Raw genomic sequence first — 12,970 nt, forward strand, 5'->3', positions numbered from 1 at the left:
TTACTGATCGGAAGTGGCCTCCACCAAGGCATTCCGATCACTTGACCTTACTGAATATATTAGCTTTCTAATAATTCTGAACCCGCCATCAGAATAATACACTTGTTCGAAGGACTCCATTCCTTTCAATTAGAAATTCGGTTTGGTTATCGGTGTGGATCGATTCCAAAAACTGAAACTGAAATATTTCGATTTGGATTCGGTTCTGGGTTCCAAAAAACCAAAAACTGAAATCCAAACCAAACTTTTAAAGCCCAAAGAATCCCAGCCAAATTCCGTTGCATATATCTATTCCTCCCGCATCTTTTCCAATTTCCCTTTCAGCCTTTCTGATATTGCGGCCACCACCTTCCTCACCAAAACCCTAATCCTCCCTCATCACCTCACTCACTCTGGCCACCACCTAAAACCTTATTTTATTTCCCTCTATTCTTATTGGGGGTTGTTAAACGTCGCTCCCATTTTACAGGGTAACGCTCGCATTTTGACTTGAAGTTCCAATTTTACCCCTAACATTTAAATACGGTTTTTTTCCATATACGACTCACATTTCTCACTCTCTTACCTCATTCACTATCTCTCTAACTCTCTAAAAAAACTCTAAATCTGAATTTTTTTTTGTTAATAAAAAAAAAAAACAACAATCATCAAAAACACAAAAAAGGATGGGTGATTCGAGGCGAATAAGGCTTACATTCGAAGGGAGGAGTTTGGACGGCGGTGGAGGCAGCGGCGGAGGTGGCTTCGACGGCGAGCAGGTGAAATTTTATTTTTTTTAAAAACGGAACCTCCAGCTTCCGCCCAAAATTTCCGGAAGTTCCAAGGAGGTTCCGCCTGGAATTTCCGGATCCTCCTTGGAACTTCCGGAAATTCTGGGCGGATCTAACTTCCGCCTAAAATTTCCGGAAATTCCAAGGAGGATCCGGAAATTCCAGGCGGAACCTCCTTGGAACTTCCGGAAATTTTGGACGAAAGTTCCGGTTTTTAATTTATTTTTTTTCCGTGAATAATATGCTTTTTTAATTTTTTATTGTTAATTTAATTTTTTTTATTTTTTTTTTGGATTTTGTTATTTTTGTTGTTATTTTGAAGTGTTATTTTTTTTTTTTGAAGCATATTTTGTAGTGTTATTATTTTTTAAAATATTATTATTATTATTATTATTATTATTATTATTATTATTATTATTATTATTATTATTATTATTATTATTATTATTATTAGTATTAGTATTAGTATTATTATTATTATTGATATTAGGGTTTTTATTATTATTGTTATTATGGTTATTGTTGTTGCTGTTAATTTTGTAGTGTTATTAGTAGTACTATTATTATTTTTTAAAATATGATTAGTATTATTATTATTATTGTTAATATTAGGGTTTTTATTATTATTGTTATTATGGTTATTGTTGTTGTTAAATTTATTTTTTGTTGTTGTTGTTGTTATAATAATATTATTATTATTGTTATTAGTAGTACTATTATTATTATTTTTAATTATGATTAGTATTATTGTTGTTGATATTAGTGTTATTATTATTGTTATTATGGTTAATGTTGTTGTTGTTAATTTTATTTGTTGTTGTTGTTGTTATTATTATTATTGTTATTATGGTTATTGTTGTTGTTGTTGTTAATTTTAATTTTTTTGTTGTTGTTATTATGATTATGATTGTTGGTGTTGTTGTTTTGATTATTATTATTATTATTATTATTATTATTATTATTATTATTATTATTATTATTATTATTATTATTATTATTATTATTATTATTATTATTATTATTATTATTATTATTATTATTATTATTATTATTATTATTATTATTATTATTATTATTATTATTATTATTATTATTATTATTATTATTATTATTATTATTATTATTATTATTATTATTATTATTATTATTATTATTATTATTATTATTATTATTATTATTATTATTATTATTATTATTATTATTATTATTATTATTATTATTATTATTATTATTATTATTATTATTATTATTATTATTATTATTATTATTATTATTATTATTATTATTATTATTATTATTATTATTATTATTATTATTATTATTATTATTATTATTATTATTATTATTATTATTATTATTACTACTACTACTACTACTACTACTACTACTAAAATCGGATTTTATGTAGATCGAGGGTTCTGGTGCTCGACATGCAATATCACGACGTCTGAATGCGTCTGTTAGGAGACAGTCATCTCGTTCAGCACCGCTTCAGCCCGAGCAGCAATACAAGTCTACTAGTGGTTGGTCGGGAGACCCACAGTCTTGTACTAGTCGGCCCTTGTACTCTACAAGTGGAGCACCCATATCTGACGAGGAAGACGAATGCTCGGCTAGTCATGCTGATGGCCGTGATGAAGAACCGGACCCTCGGGATTACCATACGGTGTATAGGGGTCAGTTTGGGAGATTTGTTGGTAGTGGATCGAGTCAGCCTACTACCAGCTCTGCAGAGGCATGGTTAGTGCAGGAACCGATGCCGGGTGGTCTTGAGGATGGGACTTTTATCCCTAGTTTTGGTGGTCACGTGGCAAGATATATCTGGATCGAGCAGGAGCGTAGTGTTTTGCGCTGTTTGAGTAGGACAAAGTTATGTTTTAACTTGTTTACTTGGCGAGGTCGTCAATCAGTGGAGGACCTCGGGGCGATTGATGCTAGTTGGTTGTCTCACTTGCCCGGCCTGATGTTTAAAAGACTTCATTGGCCGCTGATTTCTGATTTTGTTGAGAGATGGCAGCCAGATACGAACATCTTTCATATGCCATTTGGGGAGATTACGATCTTGTTGCACGACGTGTACAACATACTTGGGTTACGTGTCGAAGGCAATATGGTCACCACTACTCCTAGCACGGACGTGTTACGGGACGCCTGCTCGATCACCATGGATATGACTCCAGATGATTTGTCTGAGATTTGCGGCACAAAGATGATTTGGCAGGGTAGTGGGGTGTTGACTGATAAGATTTTTGAGTCGACATTGGCGGTTGACCGGGAGTTTAGTGATCAACTTAATGGATACTTGTGGTTAGTGCTTGGAGGTACACTGTTTGTAGACAAGAGTGGTAACCGTACGCATCCTTCCTTCCTCCACGAGCTATGTTATATAGATGTCCCTATTAACGAGTATGCTTGGGGAACTGCTGCACTGGCTTACTTGTATCGGTAACTGGGCACGGCATCACGGAAAGGTGCTGATTCGATTGCTGGTTGTTTCACGCTTCTGCAAGCGTGGATTTACGAGTACTTTCCGTGCTTTCGGCCACAGCAGGGTACCTTGAATCGGGACCTTCAAATGCCTCGTGTGTTTGCTTGGGATGTTGGAGCAGGATGTCCTAGCAAGAACCTGGAGCGCCTGTTATCTTTTTTTACTAGAATTGATGCGCTTACTGACCGTGAGGTGAACTGGCTACCGTACGGAGCTGATCCTGCATTACGAGTGCCCCCCACTTTATTCATTGGCTGCATCCAGTATCGTAACATCATTGAGCCGTACATGCCTGATAGAGTGGTGCGACAGCTTGGTTTCGTGCAAGACATTCCCCGCGAGATCATCAGGCCAGAGAAGGCCAAGAGGCCGACTAACTTGAAGATGTATTGGGTAGACTTCCCGACCAAGATGACAGATGTGATGTGGAAGAGGTTTGTCCCTGGGGTATCTCAGAGTGTAGTTTTAGGTGCCCTCACCAGGCTTAGTGCTGCAGCTCCTTTGGTTGCGCCTGGTTACATGCAGTGGCTGTACAAGTTTTCTCACCCGCGGGTATCTCAAGGTGCAGGAGTTACAAGCAACCTACCTGAGCAAACTAACACTGATTATGTAAGTATTTATGTTTATTATAATATTAACAATGACTTCTATGAATTTTTGTGTATATAATATGTTATTGTTTGATTTGCAGTGGATGGGTATCCTGAAATGTCGAGTGAGACTCGGACAATGATTGAGCAGCTTGTATTTGATTGGAAGTCAAAAATGGGACTTTAGATTATTTTGATTAGAAGTCGTGTTAGTGGTTTTAATTATTTGTTGAATTTATTTTTTTTTTTAAATGTAATGTCTAAACTGGACACTTATTTATTTTTATATTTTATGTTTTGTTGCATATCATGTTAGATTAAAAGCAAGTACATTTAAAATTAATTTCATAATTCTAATTTTCTTACAAATGTTCAAAGTTAGTGAATGTACATTACAAACTACCTAACTAATGCATCCCACATGTCCCTTCTAAATTCATATTGTTGATCCCATCCATTAACACTATCCTCGTGGTGTCCAGTCCACCAACCGGCGATAGGCGGTAGAGGTGAATCAGGTACAAGGTCAAGACGGATGAAATGTGATCCACCAACTGTAGCAATCACAAACTCTCGACTCGGTGTCCGAACCCTGTTGCATGCCCTCAGCGGTAAGACTGTGATGCATGGGTAGTAGCAAGTTGGTACTAGGCCTACCCCGAGATAAATCACCCTTGCGTTGAACCACGTAGCAATAGGAAATAAATCTTGAATTGTAACCATCCAATGCCGCTCCCCGACAGCCCCACCATCCCATCGAATACGCTCTACGTTCATCCAAAGTCGTCCAAGCCCGTAAATCCGTTCGTACAAATCAGGATGACCGACGATCTCGTTCGCTATTGTTTCCCGAGCGTCAAACCACATGTAACACCCCAATAATTCTCTCTTAAAACCTGTAAATACTCTGAAGAAAATCCAAGAGAATTACTGGCGTGCTACCGCCACGTGTTCAAACGTTAAGGCTTTATCAGAAAATAGCAGCGGAAAAACTAACTCATTTATAAATAAGTTTCAAAACCAATAACCAAAACCAAATTAAATCATACAACTTGGAACCATTAAGGCCCTTATTCAAAACCCCACAAAAGTAGTAAATAAATAAAACCAGAGTTTAAATAAATTCAAACTTATGAAAAGAAATAAACTACGAATAATAACCAACTCTCCACTCAAAATCCGACAACCATGATGCGAATGCTGCATATGTAAGAACCTGTGGTTAATCTGTTCCCCAATATTACAAGTGTAAAAATTGGATTGTCACAGGGTCATTGAAAGGCGAAGGCCATGACCAAAGAAAGACACACACAAAAGCACGCAATCAGCAAAGCTGAGTACATACAAGCTGCAAAACATAAAAGAAATCTCTAACATGCTACTAATAATCAACCATTACGCATCATTAGTTTATAGACTCGGCACATGACTCAACCATCAAATTTATTAAGAATTCACTAGTTAATATTAACAAACTTATTTATTTATTTCATTGGATTTAGCAATAGACAAGGTTGTCCAACCCATATCCCATTTAGAACATCAATAAAAGAAAAACCCCATGCCTCCTTTCGGAAACATCAATAAACATCCAACGACCACGGGCGCGACTCCGTGACCGTAGTTAGTATGAGATCTCACCTAACTCCTAGTTTTAAAAAAATATATTTGAAATAAGAGACTCGTAGATCAGACGGCCTCGAGAAAAGTACACGGCTAATACCCCGTGTACCCCAACCCCTGATTGTCATTACTCCAGAAGTGCACCAATCCAGAGTTTTATTGCTCATCCATCTTGCACTTTACGTGATTTACAGGTTTAGACTTGGTGATGACTCATATACATAGCAATACAAACATTCTAAATACAATTCAATCAAACAAGACAAGTTTCCAATTTCAATTCTTGATTTATTAGAGACAAACAACACTTATTATTTAATCCTTTACTACCTCGGTGTATAAACACCTTGAGTGCATAAGGCACCCCAAAACCTTAACCTCATCTTATAAGACTTAAATCCTTCCTTTACTCATCATGTTTGCATAATCATGAATGAGTAATAAATTAATCTTTACACCAATCACATACCTTTGCCTCTAAACGCACCTTGCATAATTAGAGCACAAATAATACTTGCATTATAAAATAGTGCACATCATTTGAAATTCACAATGTATAACCAAACAATTTAACCCAGTCAATCCTATACATGATACTAAGTTCTCGATCCGTCCTTAAACATGCATCTAAAAGAAAGGTTTCGTAACTCGTACATACCTTGAATAATAAACAAATCGGTATGCCACTTTACTATCTAGAAATCACCTTCAATAAACTCCTCTCCTAAACCAAACAATAACATCTCAATCAATACCCAATCAATCAAATTTACAGCAATACTAACTTACTTTAAAATTTTCAAAATCCAAATCAAACAACACTTTAAAACCTTCCCTTTAGTTAAAATTAAAGGCTTATATATAGTTCTTTAAATTTTCTTCATAAAAACCTTAAAATACACTCTTATACATGAAATTACAGCAAGTTTAAAGTTTAATAAAAATCTTTAAATTATTTAAAAACCCCTAATAATCTCCCTTTTTAATGGGTGATTAAACCCTCTTTATAAAACATCAAAAGTAGTACTTAGAAACTATTTCTAGCACTTACAACTTCAATAAAAACATATATTTACGCTTAATTAACTTTAAACATAATTAATTTTATCAATCAAACTCAAGGATAATATTTTAATTATAAAAAAACTTCGTTAAAATAAAAAAAACTGCCCCAAAATCATATTTAGAGGCTGAATTTGGCCACGAGAGGGTGGTAATCATTACTAAAGGTAGTGGGTCTTTCCTAAAACGTTGTTTCCACATGGAAAACACTACTTTTTTGTCAAAATCGGATGAGTTTAGAACCTGATCGGGATTAAAACGGGATTAATATTAACGAACGTAAATCTAAAAATTAAAACACGAATTTACATGTTCAAAATAATCTGGAATTAAGTTAAATTAATCATTAGTTATAATCACCAAAATTTCAAAATATCATTACTATAAAATCCCTAAATCAATTGTTCATAAAAACCCTAAAATCATGATTTTCAATAATTAAAAACCCTAGGTTATAAAATTTACAAAATCTGAAAATTATGACATTATAAAATCTGAAATTATAAAGTTTAATCATCAAAATAAAACTTGATACTAAATAAATTACTTTTCAAACAATAAAATCAAAATCCATAAATCAATAATTATAATTATACAAATTAATAAAACAAAGGATCGGAGAGAGAAAATAAGACTAACCTTTTTGTGTGGGAAATTTTTGGGGATTAATGGAGTATTTATAGGAGAGAATGTTGTAGGGTAAGTAAGAGGATTGGGCCTCATAAAATTAATGGGCCAATTAGGTAAATGAAATGGACTAGGCTTTGTTTGTATGATTATGAATTGTAGAACATAGGTTCATAAAATAGTTTGTGCTAAAATAATTTTCGACCAATATTAATAATTTGAAACTTTTGTAATTAAATTCCGGAAAAGTACAAATAAATATTATAAATAAAATAAATTTCATTTATAAAATATTTAAAAATACGGGGGATTACACCACAGCGCCTGATCGCCAAAGAAGAAGTCGGCGACACAACGAAAGCCGCAGTTCCCATCACCAATGACATCCTTCCAAGACGAAATGTACAGCAACATTGGGCCTGGAAGCAAGTTCAAATACCTGCATTGACTAATGTCACTCGGATCTACAACACAAAATTAAAAGATAAATTATTAGTAAAACTACAAGTATTAAGTTTACATATATTTATATTACATATATTATTCAAAATCAATAGAATTTTAATATTACCTGGTTTTGGGTCACCACCACGTTGAGTGTCTTAAAGGTTCACATGCTTGAAATAACTTCGATCACGCCTGGTGTCATTGTTCCTCGGTCGACCACGAGTGTTGAGGTTGACATGTGGTTCTTCAAGGTGTGTATGATTCGGATGTAGCTCCTCTTCAATGATTCGCGTTACATTTCGACGTACGGCCGGGTCACTTTCCATTACTTCATCAATTAGGGATCGAAAATGTGCAGCCTCCTCGGTCGAATCATTAACCACTTCAGGAATGTTAACACCATCACCAATAACCAGTGTCTTCCAAAAAGAATGAATTTGGCTGCTATACAATCCTGTCTGTGCAAACTATCGAATAATGTATCTAGCAAGCACATGGAAGACTATGGGTCATACGCATAGCACATCCACAACGTTCATAGACTTGGTAACTCAAATCCCGCATCCTTTTCGTCTCGTTATGCAGTTCTTTCAAGCAATGTTGAGACACTTTTCCATTTATACGTGACAGTGGCAACTGTCTGTACATCTGACCAATTTTAGACCTTGATGCCTCCAACTCATTACGAATTTGTATGATTCGATTACCGATATGACAATGGACTCGGGCCCATACGGTATCCAAAGAACCTGCCAATGATTCAAATTAGTAAATACATTTTAATTTTTTTATTATAATTACAATTACGTAACAACGAGAACAACTAATAAAATAAAACAACTAACCTGTGGATGATTCAAACCAAGTTTTCACTGCTGAATGTTGGCTCTCAACTCTATAGTTGGTGGTGTTACCAAAGTGAAGAACCTGGTTCGTCCAATATTTCACAAATTTCTCCTTATGACAAAGCCATGTTCTCTGAACATACTGAATCACTGCCGGATATTTTCCCCACCTCACTTGCATGGTAGCTAGAGCATGATCATACTCCGCCTATGTTGTTGCATTCACGATTTTGAACCATTTGCCATTTCTAAAACTGACACCAACCTTCTTGTTTCCGAACATCTTCGTCACCTTAGCCTCCACATCTTTGTTGATGTGCCATATACAGAGTAAATGTGACGTCCCTGGAAAGACTTCTCTCAAAGTTGCACATAGCCCAAGATCACGGTCTGAAATAAATACAGATGGCTCTTTATCAAACCCAATCAACTCCCTTAATCTCTGTAACACCCATCGATAGCTAGCCGTGCACTCGTCGCGTATGAAAACATATCCAACTAGAAAATTCAGGTTTGTCGGTGTCACACCTACTAGCTCAAAGAAAGGCATGTTATATCGATTAGTCTTGTAAGTAGAGTCCATACCTATGACATGTGGGTATGTGCGAAGTATGTTGACCATGATCGGGTGCACCATAAATGCATGTTGCAAAACGTTGTGATCATCGTTCGTGACCCAGTAAATGTATTTACTCTCTCTCGCCAAATGAAGAAATTGCTGAACAACTCCTCTTCCTTCGGACATCTCCATCCTGAAGTCATTCCGGCAATTGTAAATGTGTCGGATGTTTGGATGATCATCAGGAAATTGCTCGGCAATAGTGGACATGATGTTACGGGGCGCAACCTTGGACTTTGTCATGTCCCGCACAACCTGTTTTGCACCCGGACTCAATCCGCTCACTTTACGGTGACCCTCTTGGTACACAATCATTGGGTGGTTATGTGTCCTAATGTGATCATTTTTCGCAATGATCTTCCAACTGTCGGTGCTGACTTCATAATATATCTTGATGTAGAATGGACAACCATTAGCTTTGGTTTTGGTGTCCTTCCGTATCGCGTTCTCAAAATCTCTCGGCTTGCTCCTTCGTGACCGATCACATTGCAAATACCGATACGGCCGACCATCTCTGGTTTTGTTATAAGACGATTTCACCAAAATAAATCCCAATTTTATGGAAACACCATCAGCCCATGTAACTGCATCGTCAAATGTTGGAAAAAACGTATCCGTGACAAAATTCCCACTATAATTCACACCGTCACCGCCTTCCTCAGATTCCATATCCTATACAAATCAAACAAAACATGGTTTATGTCATAATAATAACAATAATAATAATAATAATAATAATAATAATAATAATAATAATAATAATAATAATAATAATAATAATAATAATAATAATAATAATAATAATAATACTAATAATAATAATAATAATAATAATAATAATAATACTAATAATAATAATAATAATAATAATAATAATAATAATAATAATAATAATAATAATAATAATAATAATAATAATAATAATAACAACAACAACAAATACAAAACAATAACAATATTAAAAATAATTATAAAAATAATAATATTAATATTAATAATAATATTAAAAAAAATAATAAAAAATTATAACAACAAATACAAAACAATAATACCATAACATTAATTACTAAATAATAATAATAATAATAATAATAATAATATTTATAAAATTATATTTCTACTAATTAATAATAATAATATCAACAACAACAACAATAATAATAATAACAACAACAACAACTATGATAATAATAATAACAATAATAATAATAATAATAATAATAATAATAATAATAATAATAATAATAATAATAATAATAATCATATTACTAATAATCATATTAATACAAAACAATAATAATTACATTAATTATCAAATACTTAATCACAACAACAATCACAAGACCACGAAAAAAAAAACAAAAAAAAAAAAAAAAAACTTAATTAACATTAAAAAATAAATTAACGTACTTAACATTTTTAAAAAAAAAAATAAAAATAAAAAGGGACATCCGCCTAAAATATCCGGATGTCCTAGGTAGATCCGCCTAAAATTTCCGGATGTACCAGGAACATCCGGATTCTTCAGGCGGATCCCTACTTCCGCTTGAAATTTCCGGATGTTCCATGGTACATCCGGAAGTTTTAGGCGGATCTACCTAGGACATCCGGATATTTTTGGCGGATGTCCTATTTCCAGAAAATAAATTAAAAAAAAAAAACAGAAAACTTACAGAATGTTCCGATGCATTCTCCAGCGTACGAATGTTCCACTCGCCGTCCATGACCCAAGACCCGTCGGAAAATTTTATGATTAATTTTTTTTTAAAAAAATAAAAGAAATTAAGGTGGTCGTGGGGACCGATTTGGTTTTAAGGTTGTGGGGACCGATTTAGTGGACTCGGGATAGCAAGGTCGTAATGTGTGGGGACCGTTTCATGTAATGTGTCCAATGGGGAACGAAGTCCTTTTTATAACACAAATTGCATAAAGGGCATATTTGTCCATTCAAGTCAAAATGAGAGCATTACCAGATAAAATGGGAGCGACGAATAGCAGTTCAGTTTTTATTCACTCTTACCTTTCTTTCTCACTTGCGGCAACCCTAGCTTTTCCCCATTTTATGAAATTTTTCAGACTCACCACCTCCCTTACCGCTCTTGTCAATTTCATCCCTCACCACCACCACCTCCCTCACAACCGCAACAATCAGTCATGGTCTTTTACCATCGCATCAGCGCTCGTCCGCCGTTACTTTCATACTTCATACTTTCACTCACTACAACACTCAAAGGTAAGATATCGAATTAACTTGCTTCTTATGTTTTGATTTTTCTTGAATTTTGATTAAATTTCTCCAATTTCCTTGTTTATTTTCGAGTAATTGCTATTTATTGACTTGAATTAATCTGGTTATGTAGCTAAATTATGTTATCTAGTTGCTACTTTGCTTAATTTGGCCTAATTAATTGTTAAATTTACAAAACCTAGTAAAGTAGTAAGAAGGTTTTGCCCTGTTATGCATCAAAATCGTGAAGTGTTGTTGATTAATTTGGGTCTAGTTTTTTGGAAATTGTGATTGATTTTCTATGGGTTTTTTTAGCTCCCTCAATTTTGATTGCATCTGTAGTTGATTTTATATTTCTGTTATTATTATTACTATTATTATTATTATTATTATTATTATTATATATATATATATATATATATATATATATATATATATATATATATATATATATATATAGAATTGGGATCATGAGAACCAAGTCCTATAATAGGAACTAGGAACTCATCGTGATCGTTGATTGCTCTCAATCCGACAACTTGTTTTTTACCCGCCTTTTTCAATTTCATTTTGGTAATTTTTCTAGTTGAATGACCTTTCTCCTGCTCTTTTCGCAGCTCTTTTGTTTCTCTCTCTTCTCTTGCTCTTTCTCTCTCTACTCTCAAATCTCTGTATTTTCGTTTCTCCTGTATCGGAATCGGGATTTTGTTCTTCGCTGATCAATTTTTTTGCTGTGATTCTTTGATTTTCGTCATTGTTTGAGGTAACTATTTTTTAATTATTAAACTTTTTGTGATTTTGTGAATTTTTTTTATCGATTTGCAATCTGTTCTGTTCGATTTGAGTGTGAAGTTAGGTTTTCGCCATTTTTGTTTGATTAATTTTTGTCTGCGTTTTTTATAATCAGATATTTGATTTGGTATTTTTATAGTTTCATATTATGTCTTTTGGAAATAATAATTAGTTTGAATTTTGTATAATTTGATTTATTTTTCTTATTTGTTTGATTAAGGTTTTCCTCAAATTTGACTGATTTTATTTGATTTTCTAAAATTATGGCTTCAATCGATACTTTTGTCCTAGGCTTCTATACTGGAAATTTCATCTGGTCTTAGCCACTATTTTGAAGTTGCTAATGTTGTCTTTGCTCATTTTGTTATTGTCAATTGCCCAAGTGCAACTTTGTCTATAAGATTTCACTAAATACACTGCATATATTGTCTTGTTGCTGATTCTAGTTTTATATTTCTTTTGCGACTGCAATACAGGTTATTGCTTAGCAAGGTACTTATCTAGCTAGCTGTTTTAATCCTATGGAAGAGAGTGAAACACAAGTTGTTTTGCGACTTCAACGCAAAGGTTGTTGCTCAGCAAGGCCCTATTAAAATCAGATGAGATGGTCAACATTGGTTCAAATCTATCAGCTATTTTATAATTTAGTTTTGTGAAATTCATAGAGGAATTTTATTATTTAGTTTTATTTACTTTTTAATTAGTCTTATTTACTTTTGAGTTAATGGTAGTTACTTTTGAGTTGATGATAGTGACTGAATTTAGTATATAATTGTGTGCATGGATTATTTAGTAGCAGACTACACTTTTCAACATGGAGCAGGTGACTTCCAATCTACAAAGGCAGCAGACCTTTTCCTAGTGTATGTTGCCTCTTACA

Source organism: Chenopodium album, chromosome 8 (genome assembly GCF_948465745.1).
Source record: "Chenopodium album chromosome 8, dcCheAlbu1.1, whole genome shotgun sequence".
NCBI classification, from domain to species: Eukaryota; Viridiplantae; Streptophyta; class Magnoliopsida; order Caryophyllales; family Amaranthaceae; genus Chenopodium; species Chenopodium album.